Source organism: Toxotes jaculatrix, chromosome 21, assembly GCF_017976425.1.
Source record: "Toxotes jaculatrix isolate fToxJac2 chromosome 21, fToxJac2.pri, whole genome shotgun sequence".
Lineage (NCBI taxonomy): Eukaryota > Metazoa > Chordata > Actinopteri > Toxotidae > Toxotes > Toxotes jaculatrix.
Window position 1 is genome coordinate 17,889,775 of NC_054414.1, and position 23,037 is coordinate 17,912,811.

At 43.1% G+C, this 23,037-nt stretch overlaps 1 protein-coding gene across 2 annotated transcripts in view; it reads right to left on the bottom strand.

Moving 5' to 3' along the window:
• thrab (thyroid hormone receptor alpha b) overlaps positions 1-23,037 on the bottom strand; it is a 114,846-nt gene that overhangs the window by 60,040 nt on the left and 31,769 nt on the right. For both annotated transcript variants that reach the window (XM_041066533.1, XM_041066534.1), the window contains exon 3: positions 4,368-4,446. The gene's annotated coding sequence lies outside the window, so the exon portion shown is untranslated. The remainder of the gene's footprint in view (positions 1-4,367; positions 4,447-23,037) is intronic.

Here is a 23,037-nt window from a genome sequence, read left to right on the forward strand (position 1 = left end):
TCGATCCAGCCATTACTGCACTCTGTTAACAGGTGTTTACAGTACACCTGAAGAAATGTTTAATCCTGCTTTCTGTACAGGAAACTCAGAAGTACCCTAACATCCCACCCCAGGATCTGTTGTCTTCTGACTGCAGTTAATCGCTGTAAATTTACAGCGGGTTATTTGGGTAATTTGCTTCACTGTCAGTGACAACACATCCACATTTTTTAGCGGAGGAGAAAATAAGAAAGCATGAGTGCCCTCACATGGGTGGAGCTCCCCTTCGATCTCCAAAACAAAATAGGACATTATACCCAAAGCTGTAGTGCACACAATGGAGGGGTAGAGCCAAGGGGGGTAACTGGGATTTCCCACTAGCAAAGTGGAAAACATGTTTTTCTTGTCTTGTGCAGAGCCCCGGGGCTGTAGTATCTACAGAGAGCTACACAACCAAAACAACAGGTAACAGGAAAAATCACTTGTCTATGAATAAATGAATTATTTACTTTATTGATTAAAAGTAATTATATCACTGTAAAATCACTGAGGAAAAAAATATATATCACAACAAACTTAAACCTCGAAATCACCATGTCACTAATAAACCAAAGACTTGCTCCTGTTTTTGGATGCATCACCAACTGGCTCAGCGTCACAGTGTGAATGTGAGTTGACAGACCGTCTCAGCAGGCATGTTATTAAAATCCAATGAATACCAATAAGTCTGAAAAAAAAAAGGGGCTAATGTTTTATGTAGAGCATTATGTTAAGATTTTAGACCTGGTTTGGACAGTTACTGACACCTAATGTTACCAGAAAAAAACAGAATCAATAAGGATCAACATAAAAGTCACTGGATTGTGATGAGAAATAGGACAAATGGGGAGAGGGATTAGTCTTACTTGGATTAATTCAATGGGTTGGACTCTGCATCTACAGCGCAGCCAAGATTAAGTTTACTCTGTTCTTGTGTTTGTCAAAAGAGTGGACGGGCATAAGGTCACACTTTGATAAACATGTCTATAAAAATGGGACTTTTCTCCGACAATACTGATTCAGAGTGGCGAATTATTTTTGCCACTATGTCATTTGAGTTCGTGGGGTTTATTCTGTATGGTATCTGCTTAAAACACATTATCATCATTACTGCATTCTGAGATTAATTTGACCAGAACAGGCAAACTAAGCAGTTTATTAATTTGGCTAAACTGTTCACAACCTCTCTGATCGCGTCATTATAACTGATAAAAACAACAACAAAGCCGGAGTTGTAGTAAACTGGCGGCTTTGCCTGTTTTCGCACGCTTTCGAACCCAGACAGAAAAGAAAAACCGTGTGACCGAATGTTCCAGATGTTCGTTCTCTACAGCACCTGTAGAGGAAGGAGAACATCAAATCACAGCGCAGCTATGAAGTAACACGAAACTTTGACGCAGGAGGCTTTAGTCAGAGTAACAAAGCCAGATTTTCTTAATTCTACTTTATTTCTTCTCTTTGTTCAAACAGAAATAATTTTCAATAAGAGGTGTACTGTTCCCACGGAGACGGCCGACAGTTTATACATCACTTTATTTTTCCAATTTCACTGCTGCTGTTGACATGACTGACTCTCTTACTTTACTGCGTGTGTGCAATTAAACCTACTATATATATACGCACAGCAACATACGACATGCACACACTTAAAAAAAAAAAAGTGCATGCATGTGTGAGTGTGCACCGTAGCAGCTATGTAAGCAGAGGTCCTGTAGCACCAGGTGAGATTTATGAGGTGTTAAGAATGCTTGCCTGTAACCCAGTGACGGGAGACTGATCCCACCTCCTCGCCTGCCTGTACCCCCGCCTGACACCCTGCCTGGCTCCTACTTAAAGACGCACACAGGGGCTAACAGACACACGATCACATGAACACACGGCGGCACATACACACACCTACGTGCACATCAACCCCTGAACCTTAGAGTGTGAGCCTAACGTCTGCACCGCCCCCATCGCTGCGCTGAAAGACTCACTTCCTGGGGATAAACACACCTTCTAAAATATCCCCAGTACCAATTTCCACTGCCTCCAACAATTTTCTTTCCCTCATCTCCTCCTCCTATGGAAAAAACACACACAGTCCTGGCCTTTGTCTAACCTAAGAGCAGGGAGATAATGTCCAGTGGCGACCATTCTGACTGAAAGGCTCAGCTTGAAAGTGGCTCAAACGGTCACTGCCAGAGCCAGTGACAAGGGAGGACGTTTCACAGCTTTTACAAGCGTCATGAATCACCAAGGCCTCTCGCTTTACTGGATGACATTGGAGATGCTCTCATCCCTGACAGAAAGTGTCAAGCTGCATTTTTTTTTCTGGCTGCTGCTAAATATTCTATAGCCTGAGTAAACAAGTAAACTCAGAGGTATAGATTTTGGAAACAGTATTTGATTAGTCAGCAAATATGCAGTAAAAAAAAAAATGCTGCTTTTGTGAATTTTCAAGAACAAATACACGCCACATCTGTATAATTTTCCATAATTATGTAGTTCATCATACAGTTTCTAACTTAAAATTCTATTTAATTATCTAATTCTATCATACTGGATTTACCTCTCATGGTTACAGCAGCATTTACAGAGACTCAGGTTAATATCACCTGTGTCCACTTCCCTCATGTGGCACTTCAGCCTGTGACTGACACCAGTCCCCTTTGGTCTGCTATGAGCTCTCTACCATTAAAGCCTTTCTCACCAAACATCTGTCCAAACAACTCTGGGGGTTATTCCGTCTCACTCTGCCCGAGCTGCTATGCATTATCTGCCTCTGATGCTTCCCTAATGCTGCAGGGACTTAGAGCAGGATTAAACCTCAATTATGCGCTTCCCCATTCTCTCCAGCTGTGCATGGAGAGGAGAGGAGAGGAGAGAGAAGAGAGGAGAGGAGGGGAGGGGACAGGAGAAGAGGAATATAGGAAACACAATTCAAAACTTGATTGTTTAAAGATGTTTTGAGCAGAGCCTTAAAAATGGAATCTAAATAAAAATCTAATCTTTGATTTCAGGATCGGCACATGGTGCCAACAATCACACTTGTCAATTTCCTGTCTAGGAGATTTCTGCTGAGAAAAACCTCTTACTTAACCGGTTCTGTCATTATTAACCATTGAAACCTGAATAAATCATGAGGAATGAGAAAATAAGCTCCGAAACAAAGATGATCAAAATCAGAAATCTATAGTTACCAATCACTCTGTGCACTCCTTTAAAATTTCATGCTATTCTTCATTATGTAATAGCATAGGATGGCATGTCTTCTTCTGTCCTATTGTATTTATTACAATGGGCCTACTGCTGCGGTATGAAAATATCTGGGTCTCTACAAACCACAGTCGCATCTTTATTGAGACAATATCTAAAAAACACTTTTCATGGCGAGCTCCAGCTGCACAGTCCGATTCTTCTGGTCAGGAATCGAATTAAACTTTGAACATGGCCTAAACATCTGCATTAGTGATTCACTGCTTTCAGTTTTACTACCAGAGAACTGTGACTGAGATAAGGCTTTGTTAGCACGTCTAACCACAAAAGAGCAATCGGAAACAGGTTGCGAACACAACATTGACATATCTTTATCTTTTAAGTTGATATGGCAAACAGCCAGAAAACAGCTGCCTATTCACCATGCAGCAGTTCAATATTCTCTCTCTTTTAGCTCTGTTTTTGTTCTCAACTCCTGAGGGAAATATCCAGCTCTTTAGCTGCTAAATGCTCCACTGTGTTCGAATGCTAATAGTATTGAGCAGTGGGCTTTTGGAGCTTTGTCACTGAAAACAGCTGCCTGCTGCAGACAAACACAACAGTATGAGAGAAATGGGAGTGAACCAAACTTGCTGTGCATCTCCATGAAGCAGAGGGAAGCTGCACATTCAGGTGATAATTCTCTGCTGATCATGATTTGCAACATCCCTGGTCCAGGTAAAGCCATGCATGTCATTAGCTCTGCTTTTCTTTTATTTCTCTGCTCTTAATTACTTAAATTTGAGCACAAAGTCATCACTCAAGGTAACACAGAACAGCAACACATGTCCACATTTTTACGAAGCTGAGCTCCTCCGATTTAAACTGTGGCAGGTCATCAGCGGGAGTCACCTAAGCTTCCTGTTTATAAGCTGCAGAGGTGTAATTGTAAGGGGCGTGGCCGCAGCGAGAGTGAGCACATGAGCACGCTGCACATGTAACAAATCACTGTGCACACATCAGGGAATGAAGACAGCAGAAAAGATAAAGATAATGAATCATTATACAAACAGCGGAGACTCTAAACCAGCCGCTCACTGAGTCTGTTACGTACACACACAATATGCATACATGTACTAAACACGTGGGGCAGGCGGGCAGACACAACGTACCAGTCATTTCGTATGGGTTTGTGCATGGTTAATGATTTCCCCAGGCCTCCTGCGTTGTGTGGTCCGCCTTGTCTCCGCCCTGGAAGAAATAAAAAGGGGATTGTTAGGGTGGGTGAGCGGCTGAGACAGAGGGTAGAGGGCAGAGGGAGGAGGGAAGGAAGGGAAATAGCGTATAGAAAACAAACAAGGCCATACAGCACAAAGGCCAGTAGAGACACCCACCCATCCTCTCCCTGAAATCCCCTTTGCACTCATTCCTCATGCTTACTTTTCTTCTTCTGACATCTTTACCTTCATTTTTCTTCTCTTTCCATTTCTTCTTACTTTAAAGACCCTGATTTTGTTCCCTCCATCTTTTTCTCCCCCCCCTCCCTCACCCTCTGTGAAAATTTAACTCAGGCCTCAGGAGCCTTGGCTTGTTTACCTCACAGACAGACATGAAAGCCAAACATTTATCTATGGGCCTGCGTCACAGTCATGCTATAATAGGTGCAGAAGCACCCTCCTACAGCTAGCATTACTGGTTCTAATGTCAGCATTGGAAATAGAGACTTTCGGCAGACTGGCATCAGGCAGACATTAGCATGCATGCTACAGACTTATGCAACAACCAGGGTCTAACTTTGATGTTTACTAACCAATAATCTCAGATAAGAAGCTGGTGCAGCACTCTTACGCTAAGCTAGCAACGCCAAATTACCAAATTTCAGTATAACTGAAGAATTAGTTCAACATATTTCTTTCTTTTCTATAAGTCAGACAGAAAATCCCATGTCTATGCGTTGAATAGAGAATATTTAGTCCAGTTGGAAATAGGGGAAACAGTCTGCTCAAACAAAAAACAAAAAAAACAAAGAAACAAAAAAAACAGAAATGTAAATATGACAGTTTGTGGTGTTAGAGGAAGTTAATGTGTGTGAACTACTCCTCCTGAGAACAATTCAGTTCAATTTATAACGGACAGATATGAGAGTGGTGTGGAGTTTCTCATCTTATTTTCAGCAAGAAATCAATATATATATATATATATATATTTTTTTTTTTTTTCCTGAGATGTCGCACAATTCCTCCGTGCTTTCGATTTGTCCGCGTTCACAGGAAGGCAGCGGATTTTTTTTCTGTTTTTCAGTCAGAAAAGCAAAGTTATTTCTAACAAAATACTTTTACAATTTTGGTGGTAATTTAAGCTTAAAATTTTAAACCTCAGCGACTTGGCAACGAGAGAAAATTCAGTTCAGAGTTCAGCTTTATGCAAAAAAAAAAAAAAAGTGACTCAGCATAATGTCAGCTGAAGGGCAGATATGTGACCTTGCTGTTCTGCTTCAATACAACTTCTGACTTTAGTTCCTGTCAGTCAGTTTCTATTAAGCGCAAGATGAAAAGCTGATCAGCTGTCATTACACCAGCTGTTTGTCACAACACGTCCATTCTCTGGTGAAGCTCATTACAAAAATTACTACTTCATAAAGACATAATGACAAAATGTATCTAAGCTTTTACAGGCAATTTATCCCTGCAACAATTCATTATGGTTTGTGTGTCCATAAAAATTCCACATGGACGCGAATGCACACAAGCATCAGCAGGCACGCTGGCCACAACAGAGAGAGAGAGAGAGAGAGAGAGAGAGAGAGAGGAGAAACAGATGATGAGAGGAAAAGAGAGATTCAGTGAGAGAATATCCACAGTCAGTCAGAAAATCTGTGAAAGTGAGAAAGAGGAAGGAAAGAAAACCACCTACACTGTAAAGTGTTTTGAGACAGGAGGGGAAAGAGGAAGCAGTTAATGTCTTCACGGTCCCATCGGAACATGTGCATGTGTGCATGATGTGAAATTGGGGAGTGTCTGTGTCTCGTGCTGTGACAGTATGCATGATCTAATACAGGCTGATATGTGTATGTATAATCTATGTGTTGAACACTGGGGTTTGGCAATATGTTGATTTTTACCGTGAGACGATATAAACTGATCAACAGATCAAACGTTTCTATAAATCGTTTACACCACGTTAGGTGTCCCTTTAACATCTCTGACTGTGTTAGGCCATAGCAGGCACTGCCGCATTATCAGTGAGGATGGTTGATTTACTGATTTTCATTTTGTGTCACTTTCTTTTTCAGGTATATATCTATCTTACTTGGCCTAGGAAATTCCATCTGCTGAAGACTCCCACAGGTTGCGGTTGAAAGCTTTACAAAAAGCTGGTAAGTGGAGCTTGATATTTCAAGTGTTTCAATTATGAAATTTTCCCAAAACAGAAAATTCTGTCTGGAATTTTTTTTTTTTTTTTGGTTCAACTGCTGTTTCAAAAGTCAACTTTCACAATCAAGTTTCTCAAGTGATAATCCAGCAGATGTGAAATTACATATACCATGATTTTATCTATGTATATGTGAAGGAAAAGAAAAGAACAAGTTGCACGCTTAACATGCCGCATGAGGGGAATTCCCCTCTGTCTGAACATGAAGAATCAATTTTCCTATAGAAAGTGCAGTGGAGAGGAAAGGACGGTGGGGTGGGTGGGGTAGGATGACGGATGGTTTCATGGATGGAGGTGCAAATAAGAGCAAGTGGCTCTAAACACGACTAATTTTGCAAACCGATGAGGTCGAAGGTCAAACACAGAGTTTACATATGGGATCTCTGGGGTGCTCGCAGTGGAATTACAGTGACGCAGTGAAATGGATTGCGTGTGTGCAGTGTTTGAATGTTTGACTTGAAAAGCACACTGAAGGAATATGGGTCAGATACGACAGAGACACCCCATCAGCTCACTGAAAACAACATGTTAAGATGGGAGGTCAACTATTTAGCCCCTGTGCCTACTGTCTCTGACAGAGGCCAACTCAGATCTACCCTCCTACAGCAGAAGGAGAGGGCCAAACAGAGGCAAAGTGAGAGGGCACTGACAGCATGGGGTCGAAGGCTTCGCTGTCTTCAAGACGAGCTTCAAAGTGAAGTCTCTTCTTTTTGCTAACTCCTCCAAGCAATGCTATCGCCGCTGCCAGGGCGGCCTTTTCACCATCCCGCCGCCATGAATAGCTCCCTTTGTCACAGTGAAATTCCACTGGCAAGTCTCAAATTAGCTGGAGGGCTCTTCCTCTGCAGGCCTGCGTGGGCAAAAAAAGACAGGGCACAAGGAGAGAGGTAGCTCACTGGGCAAACAATAAGGAAGCCGAACGGAGGAGCAGTCCTGTGATGCCCTCCTGCTGGGGCTAAAACTAACGTAATAATGTAATTTGAGTGTTCTGAACTGAGAGGAGGAAAAAAGGTATGTGAGTGAGAAAGAATTTCTCAGCCCCCATGCTGAGCCGGTTTCCAAGGCAGAGATCTGACAGGTGGTTAACCAGCATTGGGTTGTCAAAACCCAATATGAATCCTCCAGTTGGTGTTTACATTGAATTGTTGGGGAGTGGCTGACCTACAAGAATCTAACAGCTACTCTGCCTATCTACAGCTGAGGATTGGCTGAATGTCTCTAATGTTCATGGGTATTGAGATTTTAAAGGAGAAATCCACTGATTTTACATCTAAAGGTCAATTTTAATCATGATGGAGAGTTTTACTGTCTGTAAAACCAGTCGTCCTTTTGTGGCTTTTAACAACGTTAGTTTTATTTGAAACAACATGACGTGAGGTGGATCCAGCATCTATGACGGATTAGTTTTTGATAAAGTGAATATGCAGTTTGTTGTGTGCAGTATGTGTGAAACCTCGCTGGCCCTGTGTGCATGCTGATAGGTGTCCTGTGTCAAGTTGGTTTTCAGTAGTGTGAGTATGGCATGTGATCACATGCTCCTGCTATATTTGTACTGACAGCTATCTTATATAGAGTATCTAAGCCGGTCCTGCAGCACTCTCAGATCATGTTGTACAGTAAATGAGGCGGGTCTAAACCAGTGGCATGACCCTTAGCAAACTGTATCAAGGGTCACACAGTAATCAACAGCTTTCATGATGTTTTGTATCAAATTACTTGTTTTTTTTTTTTTTTTTAACCTTAACCCACAAAAATATCTAAGCGACACATACATCTTGGTTTATAGGTGTGCTGCGTGATATTCACCTGACACCAATACTTCAAGAAGCACGTTCAGGAGGTGCAGATGCATCAAAAATAAAGCAACGGCAGACCAAGATGTAAACAGGCAACTTCCTATTTCCTGTCAACAAAGCAAACACAGTAAACCATATGGGGTTGTGAGGTTGCACAAAGAAAAGGGCCCATTATCAGCACTGCATAGCAAAGGGCAAGTTTGACTCAACTCAACTCAACTCAACTCAACTCAACTCAAGGAATTAAAACGTACAATTTTCCACAGTGAAAAGAAAATGATGATGTAATTCGACAATGAAAGGCTGATCAATTAATTATCTCATAAAATATGCAGTACACTGTATGCCTTTGGTAATGCTGTTTTTGTTAAATGCATAAAGACATGGTGACCCTTGACCCTTCACATGCCACACAAAAAAAAAAAAAAAAAAAAAGGTAGTATGGCAGAGGTACCAGACTACATCACAAGGAGATCAGGTTCCACTCAGAACCAGAACTGTTAAGAGGCTGATCAAAGGTACAGAAGGAGCTGAATGGTCTGTGTCAAAATGCGTTTCATTTGACCTAAAGGCACAGAGAAGTCATAAAGACGCTTCTGAACAGGAAAATGTAATTATCTGATAGTTTCAAATGAACCATACGAGCCTGGAAGAGTTCCAGAAAAACTAAAGGGGGAGGCTTTGATAAGATCCATAAAAGGCTGAGTCTCATGCTCACCATGACTGATTGTTTGATGCCTATCTGACCGTGCGTGCCCCAAGTCCCAGCATCACCACCACATCATTATGTTTTCAAAGGGAGACTGTAAAACCTGCCTTGTAAATATAGTTTATGATGTTTTAACAATCTGACCACAAAGCAAGTTATGGCGTGGCGTTTAAGCATTTCAGAGACTGCTATGCCCAAGTATTTGCACTTCTGTTTTTCAGTCCGACACTGAAAACAATCATTAGCTGATACAGAATAAAGGCGGTGATGTTACACTCTGCGGCAACAGCAGAGGTATCGTAATCATAAGTACTGCGGCAACTTGAAAGTTCTACATTTGAGGCGTCTTTGATGCGCGCTTCAAGAGAGGCTTGTTTTATACCATATGTGCTTCCTCTGCTTCCTCCAAGTGTCTCAAAAAATGCCAAAGTGAAAGTTCGACTAACAAGATGTCAACAGATAAAATTCCCGCAGTGGACTTGAGGAAGTCTAAAACAGAAGCAGAAAAAGTCTTCCCACTTCAGAGGACATCCAACTGAAAACATCTTGAGGGTAAATTCTGTCAGTGGGCCCCACGTTCACCACTACGCCCCCCCCTCTGTTGGCAAATGTAAGGCTTTGAACTGCTGGCTGGGAGGGGTGTGGGGAATTCACTGGCCTGTCAGGACTATGAATGATGGTGGATGGAAACGATCAGATCCTGCCTCGCTGTTCTGCCTTCGGGGAGACGATCTTCTGACGAAGCAGTCCGAGCCATGCGAGGCTAAACGTGGCAAGTCTTACGAAGCTCTTGCGCTCGGGGTGAAAAACGTCACTTTAACACACAAAGGCCTAAATTATACCAGTTATTTTGGCAAAAGAGATCATTGGCGATGAGAGCGGGAGGCAGATGCCTTCAGGATTACTCTGAGGCGCTCTCTTAACAATGCATTATTTTAAAATGTCAAAGCTGAGGAGATTATAACTGAAGTATGTGCTGCAATGGTTTTGATCAAGTAGTAATCTAGGCTGGGTGGAGGGAACTCGTGTAATTTCAGCAAAAATGCCAGCCAAGATCCCACTCGTCTACTTTGCATCAGCACATTGCATCATGGATATTCTCGTGGCTTGTCTGTGGGAAAGGGCTCAGAACCAATCTGCAGTGGTTTGCTATAAAGCAGATCCCCTGTCAATGGCTTCGCCGAGTTCTCATGAAAACAGAACTCCTTCGTAGCACTTAAATCCCACCATCATCACCATCTTCACACTATCTCCTCCTCCCCACATGGCACACTGACCCATCTCACTTAGTCAAAATAAACAGTGAATTAGATCTAACATCCAAAGCCACTCTTGATCTTTTTTGAAAGAGGACAGAGCACCAACAACCTGAACCACACAAACCAGCGGCATCAAGGAAAAACACTATCAAGCCATCAGTGCCAAGAGCCTGAGGGAGCACAAACGCGTTTGGCTGGGGACTGTGAGCAAGAGAACAAGAGAGAAAATTATTCATTGTTATAAGCGAGTCAGCGAGTGTACTGCATGATGTATGGATCTCTGTTGGCTTGAAGAGAGCGGTGTGACATCTGTCATGTGTATGTGTATGCGTGCATTATGTATCTTATAAGCTCCACATGACTAATCAATTATTCATCACATGGAGGATGATTGGTTTGAGAAAACAGAAAATACAGAGGCATAAGTCACACTGGAGCCACGTCAAGGCAGAAATGGGCATCAGTTGTTCGTCCAGGCGTCAGTCCAGACTTAAAACTGGAACCTCCCAAGCTACAGTACCTTCTCAGGGTGGGACAGGGTGGGTGAGAGGGTACTGCCACATTTACTGAGGCTCCACTAAAATTAAGGCTTGTTGATTTCAGTCTTTACCAGCTTACATTGAAAAACTCTAGTGCATGGGGACAAAAACTAGTATTTTTTTGTCCCCATGCACAAATTTCAGCTGCATTTTTCAGTTGTAAATCTCACAAGCATCAGAGCAGATATGGTTAAACAGCACCGATGTAATGGCTCACATTCCACTCACACCTTATGTGCAACCCGAACACAAAAGTGCTGTTTTACGCATCGAGTCTATTTTCGTTCCATCTTATGCACAAAATCACATTTATTTTTCACTGGCAGACGACGGAGTGCTGCTGAAGCTATCGCAGCTTGTACTGATCACTGAATGAATCACAGATTAGACTGAGCTTTACTGTTACTTAAAAGGGTGAATTATGTATGTTCGGTATGACGCTCATACATATTAATTAGTTGAATGTTCAAGTCCACATCATGTTTGTGAAGCCACTGAGAATCTAGCAAATCATTTCAAAGAATGGAAAACTGAACCTTTTTATTTAACTAAGGGGAGTTGATGTAAAAGATCATTGTTCCAGGGGGCAGTGATTATCAAACTGGACCTCAGTGCCTTGGCTTCACCTCACTGGAGGGATACAAGATGTGGAGTCCCTCTGGAATGCAAGACATGGTGGACTGCCTTCCACGAGAGTCCTCCATGTCATGTGTATGTGGTCCACAATGCACATCAGCACAGGCATCATCATCCTAAAACCGCATCATTATGGGCTTTGCATGACAGCAGTACACACACATGTAAACATTTCTTTTGGGAAATCTGTACTGCCCATCTGGAACTGATGTAAAGTGAGGGACAAAAAAAATTGCTCCTTCATGGTATTTTAGCTGTTTCATGTAGTTCAAAACAAAACATGTCGGGGTTTGGATGCATTCTTCAATCAGCCTATAAAGCCTGAGATGTAACCTAAAACATCAGGAAACAATTCTTGAGCCATGTGCAATGAGTGTAACTGTGGATATAACCAGTTATTCACACATACATGGATGTGCATGCCCAAACCCTCACACATAAACTACAGTAACTGTCCCGGTGAAAGACTGGATTCACTATATGAGCAGTCATAAAATGCACGGCAGTCAGGAAGAAGATGACGAAAGAGAGACGAGGAGGAGGACAGCAACACGGAGAGAGAGGATGAAGACAGACGGACACCGAGACCGAAAGACCGAGGAACACAAGGCCTCGTTGATGAGAGGCTACACAGCTGGATGGTTCAAGGAGACAGAAGTGGGGGGGGGAGCGGGAAGGTCACGGCAAACGGGGAGAAGACAATGCAACAGGACTTGTCAAAATGAAAATTTACTGTCGGTCAAGCTGCAGATAGCTTTCCTCCAGTGCCCCTGACACTGCATTAGCATAAAGTACCGTGTGGAGAAAAAAACAAGGAGGGTGAGGAAAGAGCAAGGAAGCTCTGAGAATCCTTATCTGTGCATGGGCATGAGGCGGAGAGAGACTGGCTGTGAATAGTTTAAAATGCATTCCAGCCTTTCTTTCCTTCGTTTTCTGGGTACAGCCATATGTGTATAATGTCCTGTGCAAAATAAAATTAATATCTTGTTCAGATGCTGTAAATATGACTTAATCAAGTGCCTTAATTACTGCTGATGTAATTGGACTTTAAGAAATAGGTTAGTATGATTTCCCTTTCGGGATTTGGGGTTTCTTTTAACAACAGAGACGAGAACAGGATTTAGAGGATTTAGAGGAAATGAATTTTCTTGGGCCATGTCCTGATGCCCGTCTGGGAACCCGCACCACTGACCACATGGCATCCACAACATTCTCATTCAAGTCTCATCAAACGTAAACAAAGCTTGACAGACATAAAAACTGGACTTATGACTGAGATGCAATGCCACTGGGTCCCACAGTTACAATTAGTACATTACTATGTATGTCCCAAATGATCCATGTAATTATCACACGTGAAACATTTTAATCATGTTTCAGCACAGCCAACAGCACAGAGACAACGAGGGAGCTGCTCCTCAGCGCGTCACACGCCACATGTAAAGCATTTTACAACGATCCATCAGCACTTACACCAGCCAACTGCTGCTAGACATTAACTGACTGAGGAAGAAGAATCTACAACCCACATCACCGACACTCAACCCACTGTATGACTGCAACGTGTCGTTTTACACTGTGGTTTTTGTGTGGATTAAACAAACATGATTAAAGGTGTTAATTTGTGAATTTTAGAGGAGATGGTGGGTGGATTTGTTTTTTTTTTATCTTTGGACAGAGCCAGGCGAGCTGGTTCCCCTCTGATCACTTATGTTTGAATGTGTGCAAGTTATGTTCAGTAAGTTCAATAATGTCTGTGGTTCAATGGCTGATTTTATATGAGTTTTAAAAACAAACTTGACTCTTCCCCCAACTGTGCAAATCATATAATTTGTTTATGATCCCACAATGAGCTTCCTTCCACAGAATCTAGGGAGGAAAAGGAACGAAGAAGCTCAACAGGTGCATGACAACAGCTGGGCTCCACCGAAGCTCAAGACATGCATTAAATCACCCTGACCGCAGAGCCCAGGCCAGAACAGAAGCTATCATCGTGGAGGCTAAATGCGATTAGTGTCCAGTGGTAATCTAGGGCCTATTCATTCCTGCTTAGAGTAGGTGACACATTTGATTCAGGGGATTAGTCCACCTCTCCTCACAGTGCAGGGGAGGGGAAATCAAAGGGCCAGCATCAGGGGGAGCAGTGAAAAAAGGAAGGAACTGTGTGGAAGAGGAGGAAGGAATATCAAAGAAACAGAAAGGGGAGCAGCAGCCATGAGCCCAACACTCTTCCATAATTAAAGCAGACAGTTGCTTTGTGCAGCCATGTTATTAACATAACCCAGAACACTGCTGGGGCCATGGGTGCACTGAGTTCTTTAGTTAGTGCCTTCAGAACATATGTGATGAGAAGCCATGAGACATAAGGAGCCGTCTGATGCAGCAGATTCCACCACATGATGAGTTTCACACATGAGAACAGTCAAAACTTCACCAACTGTAATTTTATGAGTCTAATTAACCTTTGAAATATGGCTTTGCACACAGAAAACATTGATTTAAACAGATGTATAATGCAGAGAGCCAACCCCCGAATAAATGAGTGAAGAAACATAACAAATACGGATGCTTCCACACTAAGCCATTAAGATCCAATCACGCTCCGTGGCAGGAACTGTGGCTGAAGTGATATCTGCACTCAAATCTACGGGTAAGACGTCAGTAAACAGGGCTGGAAATTGAAGTCGACAACTCGCATTCGATGACCGTGATGCTCTCGCATTAGTGTGATGTGTAAGGATAAACAGAAGAGCAGCTCTTCCTCAGGTGATGGAGAATGTCAATGCAGGACGTGATCAGACTGTATCAGCAAGAGCAGGTCCATCCACAGTTACACAGAGAGGGATATTAGAGTAGGACTGCCGAGCGTAAACCCCTCATTACAAAGACGAATGCACATTTGAGAGTTCAGTGGTGCAAAAACCACAAGCTCTGGTCTACAGAGATATGGGAAAAACTGATATGGTCAGATGAGTCATTTGCCATGTTCTCCACAAGCGGGCGAGTGCATGTATGGTGTACTACAGCGGGGGGATCCTGTGGCGCTGCTCGGCCGTGGGGAGGGGGGGTTAGTTTGGGTTCACTCGTCCCCTCAGAGGGAAGAGTCACTGCAAATCAAAACGAAAGTTGTTCTGAGTGATCGTCTTTATCCTGTGATGAAACATTTCTGTCCTGATGGGAGCGGCCTGTCACTGAATGGTCTGATGAGTATGAAAATGATGTGATCCATACGTGGCCCAACGCCAAGACTTTCCTTTCATTTGTCACCTGTCTGTACATATAAACACTGTTCAGTCTGTTTATCACCTCCTCATTACAACTATGGTGTTTTACTGCACAGTAAGAGACATTTAGGAGTAAGTGGTTGAGTACATCAAACTGACAAAGCATGTGACTCACCACATGATGCCACATGTGGCAATGGGTCTGTTATCTACGACTGTGTCTGTCTCTGCCCCCATCTGCAACCGTTTTTACCGCCCATTCGCTTCTTTTGTTTTATTTTAAATTGAAACTCTTCTCTTCTCCACTGCACAAATAAATAACAAAGAGGTACAGACAAGTGCGCGGATTCACACGCTGTTTGCTGTGCAATTGCTGTCGAATTGACAGCGAGGGCTGCAAACATAACTCATCAGAGTGGAAGTCATCCTAGTGTGTCTCCACCTGGGTTCAAGGAACAGGCATGCATAAAAACGTTAGGGATAGGAATCAAACAGATGCCTCATGATGAAGTACCGCCATGATGTTGTGTTCAAGATGGTATCAAACCACAGCGACAGATACTCTGCAAGACTCTGTATTATATCATGATATGTGTTCAGATGAAAAGATACGTATAACCCTTAGGATGGCAAAGTAATTGTGAAAACAGGAACCAATGTGTCACTGTTACGAAATAGTCAACATTAGTTTACTCCTAGGCGTCTAAGGTGAAGGAGCTGAGATGAAACTGTTATCCAAAACACACAGAGCACATCTGAGCCATCAATTAAATGCCAGGCAGCCATTAAATAACTGACTGTTTACCTGCCAGAAAAAGAATAACAAGCTTAAATGTCCGTAACAAAAGAAGAAGACACCTCCGCTTCAGCACCGCGTGAGTACATATCACTGTATATAGCCCTATTGATTATTTGTTCCAGCCCTAGTTCACCCTCATAAACAAAGAAAAGTACACAAAGAGCTGCAGCACATCTATTTTTAAATCTCTGTTGTGCAGTCAGATGTTTTGAGGGACAGGCCTCTGTTCTGTGTCGGCTCTGTTTGGCTGTGTCCCCACACAACACTCCTGGGAGGAGAGAAAGTCAGCTGAAACAAGCTGAGGACATTTCACATTCTCATTTTATTTCCACTTGCAGGTCCAGGCAGGCCACAGCGCGGACACTTCGGTACTACGGCCAAAAGTTGTTGGAAATATTGGCCAATCTCATAAGTCCAGTGACGATTCTAGAGAAAAAAAAACAGATTCATCTCCACAGGCTGTACAACGTCACTCCTCACCTCAACTGAACCTCACCGTACTTCTAATATTTGCCTAACCCCGAGACTGAACCTAAAGAGACACAGACTATGTATAGTCAGAGTATGCGACCCTTTAAGGTCACACGACAGGAAGTTCAATGTGAGCAAACCAAATGTCATGTCATGTCTGTGATTGATTACTTCATACTTACACATATATAAATCTATATGTGTCAAATCTGAGGCTGTGTTTTGTTAAGGCAAAGTATGATTCAGGCATCAGAACCAAAACTCCTGTAAATATATCAGTATTTGTATCATAAACTGTCAAATGAAATCCATCCTGATGTATGTTCTCCCAGGACGGCCGACAAAAGTGCACAATGAAAGACACACACACACACACACACACACGAAAGCCAATAGGTTCACAGAAAACCTTAAACACACAAAGCCTTCATTTCACTGAAAATCAGTGCGTTGACATTGGTTGATAGAGATATCACACTGTCATGGGACCCACACACTCACACACACACACACACACACACACACACACACACACACACACACACACACACAGACTCTGCAAAGCCCTTTTAAGCCGTGAACCACTTGTACGTCTGCGTATCTTTATCTTTGTTTTTCTGGGCTCTTGTTTCTCACTGCTTCCCTCTGAGGATTTTCCACTTTCTCTGCTTGAATCTGCACAGCGGTGGCATGTAATGTAAGTCCTGTGAGGTTTCTCTCTCTTTCAGGTTTTGCATGTGCTTCATGTAGCTGTGTCGTATGGTCTCTGTTCATACAGCTACATACTGAACTGTCCTGCTATCACTACAGCCATCTCTTCACTGCCCACAGACACTGAACTGGTCTAAGTGTTTCAGTCTGTTAGCTTAACTTAGCACAAATCCTGGAAAGGGGGGAAACAGCTAGCTGCTAATTAGCTCACTAATTAGCATCTCATTTGTTTAAACTATGATGAGTTATGAGCGGGACTATTTTTTAAAATCCAGGTTCAGTGACAGCCAACCGCACAGTGCATAACAGGCACATAAATATTAAATTAACACCCGTATTATTTTTCTTTATGTTTTCAGAAATATAGCATCCACATCTAAATAAACTGGGTGATCTGCAGGACATACTGCTGAGCATGGCTGTGCCCCGAGGCTGGTTTTCAGTAATGTGCATTATTATAAATGTGAAAGTGATTTTGAACGACTGCATGAAAAGAAGATGTACTATAATGTACTTCTGAGACGAAACGCCGCCATTGCTACGCCGAAGGCGCCTACTCTCACAATCACTGTCGAACAGATACAGAGCAGCAACAGCAGTGTCACAGAGAATTTCTGCACTGGAAACACTGCGCCAGGAAACACAAAGCGACCCAAGTAAACCCACTGCAGTCATTGTGGTGACTGCACAGACTGATTGGCCATTGTGTGTTGCTTTTACTAAAGAAATTCTGCCAGTGGGCTGTGATGATTTGAACCTGTTGCCAATCCGAAGACATTCCGCTTCAGACGTTTACGGCAGTCTGCCTCCACTAGAACAACTGCCAAAGGAGTGAGGTAACTTGTTAGTCTACTGCAGCCTATTGGAATGTCGAAATGATTCGTTGATTTTCAGTTACTAATGTTTATTAAACAAATATTTTGCTTATTTAACAAATACATTTAATTTAGTTAAATATCTTAGACAAATTACCTTGAGCTCTGGACATTTTATAGGCCAAACAAATAATCAACTCACTGAAATAAAGATTAGTTGCAGCCTTGGTGCAGTATCACCCTGCAGATAACAACTAAAGCACAAACCGGCCCAGAGAGCGAGAAAGTGGCTGCACGATCACTGTGTAAGTCAGGAGCACTACTGCGCCGTTCCACCTTAAGAACGAGCTGAAGGCCTGCCCCACACCACAGATAACATCTCACAGCGTACACCCCTCCAGTGTGTTAGAATAAAACACACTGTTCTGCTTCATGATAAACTCTTTCATTTCATGCTCATGTTATAAAAGCTGAATTCTGTAGCAGGGCGTCATGTGGACACACCCTTATTTGTCTTAGCCAGGCTCCAGCTTCCAGTGTTCCCCTGCAGTGTACAGTACAGCATGTGTAATGTGCAGTACATTATGTACTTAACCATGACACTGAACTGGGCTACAGTCTCAGGATAAACAATCCTCTCTCCTCTCTTACAGAATCAGGCCATAGATAAGAAGGGTGTCCACCTCGCTGCCTATTCGTCTGTGAACCCTGATGTGAGAGCGCATTGTCCCCGCTGGAGAGGCAACATCAGTGGATCTATATCATGAACACAGGGAGATCTTCATCAAGTGAAGCCACAGATGCAGGTCTGTTTTAGAGCAGAGATCAGATGGTGTTAGAGCCTGCTGTGTCACAGCCTGCTGTGGCCTTTCAGTATGTCTAACAACATTAAAAAGGCGATGGCAGGAGATCGTTTGAAGAATGATGAAAGTGACAGAATCCCTTTCACTCACACGAAACCGGTAACAGGCCCTCTTTGACGACACCGTGAACATTTCGAGGAAGAGAAAGTCGTCTTTTCTCTCACAGCTGGAAAAATGGGAAAGGTTTGTAGAGGCAGAGCTTAAAGGAGCGACAGGGAAAAGGGTGTGAGCCATGTCAAAGGCAGAGTGAGATTAGATGGTTCACATCAGTGCCATGTTTGTGTGTTAATGAAGCTGGTGTCAGGACATGTTGAGTAGTCCCTGATTTCAAACATCTTTACACTGTGTGACAACTATGAGAGTGGAATTTTCCTGTGTGTCTCTCTGTGTGGGGCGGGTCTATCAAAAGTCCTGTACGATACGATGCCTGGTGAATCGCGGCACTGCGACGTCAAGAGAAAAATGCAGCAAAACATTTAAAGGTTAATCATTTGCCATGGTGTTGACACTTCTATGAAAAGAAAACCCACAAAGAAAGAGGAGGAGAAGGAAAGTGTTCAGGGCTAAACCTTGTTCAAAAATGGCTTTGACAAAATAACCTGGCCTGTTCTGCTCCGTGCTTAAAGGACAAGAACATGTTTTTCATACTAGCCACACAGATATCCCTCTGTGAAGAAGGATGGGTTTCAAGGTCTTTTACAAAGTTAAATTAATTTTCACAGTTCAAGGCACAAGGAAAAATTGTCATTCTCTCTCTATATACAATACTCAGTAAACAGGGGAACAAAGCTGCATTCCTTCACTGCAGCGGTGAACACAATAAATACAGATACAAATAAAACTTTTGCAAAAAAGTGAGGGAAGACATTATTATCCCCTACTGCTCAGTGTTTCCCTTGTATACACTGCCACCACCGCAATTCATGAAGTCGCAATTTCACAACTCTGCAGAGGGCTTTTACTTGGAAACGACGAATACAGGAAGTTCAGACACGTGGCAACAACTGGCCAAGGCGAGAGGGAGAGAGAGAGAAAGAAGAGAAAGAGACCATCAAACAGCCCATAACACTTTTACCGGCCCTGTCTGCCTCTGCACTGGCCTTCTGTGTGTGCCCGTCATCCAGAGTGTGCATGAGACACACACAGCACACACTGCTGCTGAACGTAAGTCACCTGCCGAGTACAGAGCTACACAAGGTTTTTGGAGGCGAGGTCTGAAGCGGAGGCAGGATGGGACGGCTGCCAGCTGCAGAAGGAAAATAATTACCCAGCCTGAAGCCACATGACCTCCTATCCTATCTCCTCACTTCCAGTGGTGAGGTCAGTGCCAGTCCATAAACAGCTCTGTGAGACGGACAAGCTGCTCAATGTAGGCTGACCTGAGGTCAGTCAAATGTTCGCCTCATGACTCTGCTTATGAACGGAGACGGGAGGATGGATACAGATTTCATGGACGGTTTTCCCTGTGACGCTCACCCTGTAAACCCTGCAGTGAGTGACCTTCGTCCGAGTCCTTCAGCACCTCCTCATGTGTGGGTGAGGTCGGGGCAGCGCTCCCCTTGAGACGATAAACATGCTGAACGAGTCATGCAACACAAACTCACCCAGGCAGCAGAACAGGGTCTTTAAAACAAGTCTACAAACTACGTCACAAAAAATAGAGACGGTAACAAAATGTGTCTTTCAAGAACCTTATCTTTCATCAGATAACACCTGTATTATATATATATTATTATATGAATTAATTCTGCCTGTTTTAAACAATTTTATTCAGACAAAAAACTTCATTGGCTGCTTGGATAACCTTCAACATTTGAGAAGTTAAGCTTCTTTTATTAAATGACAAAAATTCCAGTGATTTTTGTATCGACAACCTATATGAAACAGTGCCAGCCTCATTCATTATGCATGCTATACTTTCTTGTGTTACCGGCCGGGAACGTGCAAAATTGAGTTAAAGTAGGTCGACTTTAGAAGCATGAGAATCACAGCTCATTGACAATGGGAAATACAATCACTGAGATCAGATTCTTAAGCATTTCCTGTCACACTCTCAACAGCAGTATCTGAATTTGTATTAAATACCCAGCAAAGTCAATGCTGGAGGGAATCAAAATAAACACAAGCACAGTAAATAAATAGTGCAGCAAACACACTGTAGTATTAGTTTCCAGTTTCCCAGCGACCGTCAGCTGAAAGACATTCAGCTGCAGCCTGATGAATGCACAGCAGCCAAAGTTTCCCAGCTGATCTGGACTCACTTTGACTTTGTCATAAGTTCAAGCCAATTCCCGCCTCCCTCCCCTCTCCTCCTCTCTTCGCCAGATAAGCACAACAACACTGGAGTAGAGGCCTGGCGGAGGAACAGGCAGAGGAAAAAGCGTCAGCTCTGGCAGCCCCGCACTCTGACCGACCGCTCTGCCAAATCCTCCGATTGTGTACATGTGCTGTGTTGCTTTTTAAAAACCAGACCAGCCAGCCACAGCACAGATACTGTACGGTGTCATGCGTAGCACGTCTAACCAACAACTTCCTGTTGAGATGCAACACTCAATACTGTACACCTGCATTCTTTTAAGTCTTCATCTGCAGCAGCCTTAGCAGAGAAAACTCATTTTCCCAGGGGCCTGTGGAGCACTGATGTCATATAGTCATCTTGGGAGAAGGTTGTTTTTTTTTTGTTTGTTTGTTTGTTTGTTTTTTAATGATTAAACAGTTGAAGTTATGGGAAGTCTACCATAATGGGTCCCTCTTGATTTGGTTCTCTTAGTAACAGGAGCTAAATGACTCACAGTATTTTACAGCTGAGCTCTGTGGTGCCAGGGGATCGCATGCTATACAATGTTTTGCTGCTGGCCTGTGCTAACATCATCCGCCACAGAATAACACCACCAGAGCCAAACTTAAATTAAGAAAGCACTACAAGCCCTTTACAGAAAACGTGATGCCATCCACGTAGTACATAATTGATGGTTCAGCATATGAGCTACTATGTTTTGGCTGGATCAGGTATCTCCAACACAGAGACAGTCCTTGTAGAGTAACTGTATACTTGCCTTTTGTGCTCAGAGAACTGGATATGTGACAGCTATATGATCTACGATCAAATCTGTGATAAAGCGGAAACATTTTCTGTGAACCCTGGATCAGGATACCTGCTGCTTTTGCCGTCTTGCGAGCCCGCCTGTGCCTGACATCTGATAATGGTTCCTGAAAAGCTGTCTACTGGTTGAACAAAGAGCTGATCTACTCATCTGAAGATATCAAATAATTATATACAGCGCAGTAGTTGGCAGCTGAAGAATGCTGAAGTGAGTCAGGCTTGTTATATCTTCCAGAGGATTTTAAATGTTAAAATGCAGCCTGATATTCAAAGACATATGTCAACAACCACAACAGGCCTGGAGGACATTCTGTGGTAATTGGCATGAATATCTTACTGCTAAACTGTAAGGCTGCAGAACAACTGAAAGACTTCTAACTGCCTGATGCAACAGCTTCCACTGCAGTGTAAGAGGCCTTTGTGTAGTCGTTCACTTTATTTATTTTGTTCATGCTAGTCAATTAGAGTCTGAAAGGGGGATTATATTTGTTCTGTTTTGCCCTAAATAATCAGTAGCATGTGATGGACCCACTGATTGTATCAACATGGAAGCTGTGGTAGCAGTTAGCAGAAACGGATAACTGTACGTCTCCATTCTTAATCCCGCCTACAAAGCTCTGATTTGTCGGTTGCTTCTCTAACTGAGAAAACAGTTGTCAATGAGCGCGACACCAGAACTATTCGACTCGGAGAAACAGCCTAAGCTCCGTGTGTGAAGCTCAGAGACAAAAAGGACGGGCGGATTAGGACAGGTTTAACCAGCAGCACTTCACTGTAACGAAGGATGTGCGTTGACTGAGGACTTGTGATGTCCAAAGCCCTCCAAGGCAGACACACTATTACAAAAACAGAGCTCACTACACAGTGACTGTTTACATGTACGGAGCCGTTCTGAGGTGACAACACACACAAAAGGCATGAATAATACTGGGTTCCAGTTCTGGCCATGACAGGGAGAACTGGCGAGATGTGAGGGAGCTGGCTTGGCTGCAAACATGCAAGACAACACATCCGCTCTGCACATGTGTTCTCCGCCCTCAGAGGAGCCACCAAACTGGAAATCTGAACCAGACCAAATATAATGGACAACCAAAGATGCCTAATATAGAGGGATGAACAAGCAAGGGAGTCGAGGCAGGAGGGGATAAGCATGGCGCCGCAGCCAAACTCACTAAATCACGGGACTAATGTGCAGCAGGTTTGTCATCCGAGCATCTCACACATGCAATAAAAAAAACAAAAAAAACACTTGAATGTTTTCTCCAGTTCTGTACATGCTAAGTCTTATTTAGCCTACATGAACCCATATAAAAGCACAGCAGGAAGACCTCTGTGTTGACACGGCTTAGCAGATCTTAGCATTACACTACACCAGCACACTAAAACAATTAAAGGCAGTTTGTTAATCAGCATGCGCAGACCAGACAAACACGAGACAGGGAAAATGGGCAAATGAGACAGAAGGGTCACACAGAGGTAGAGGAG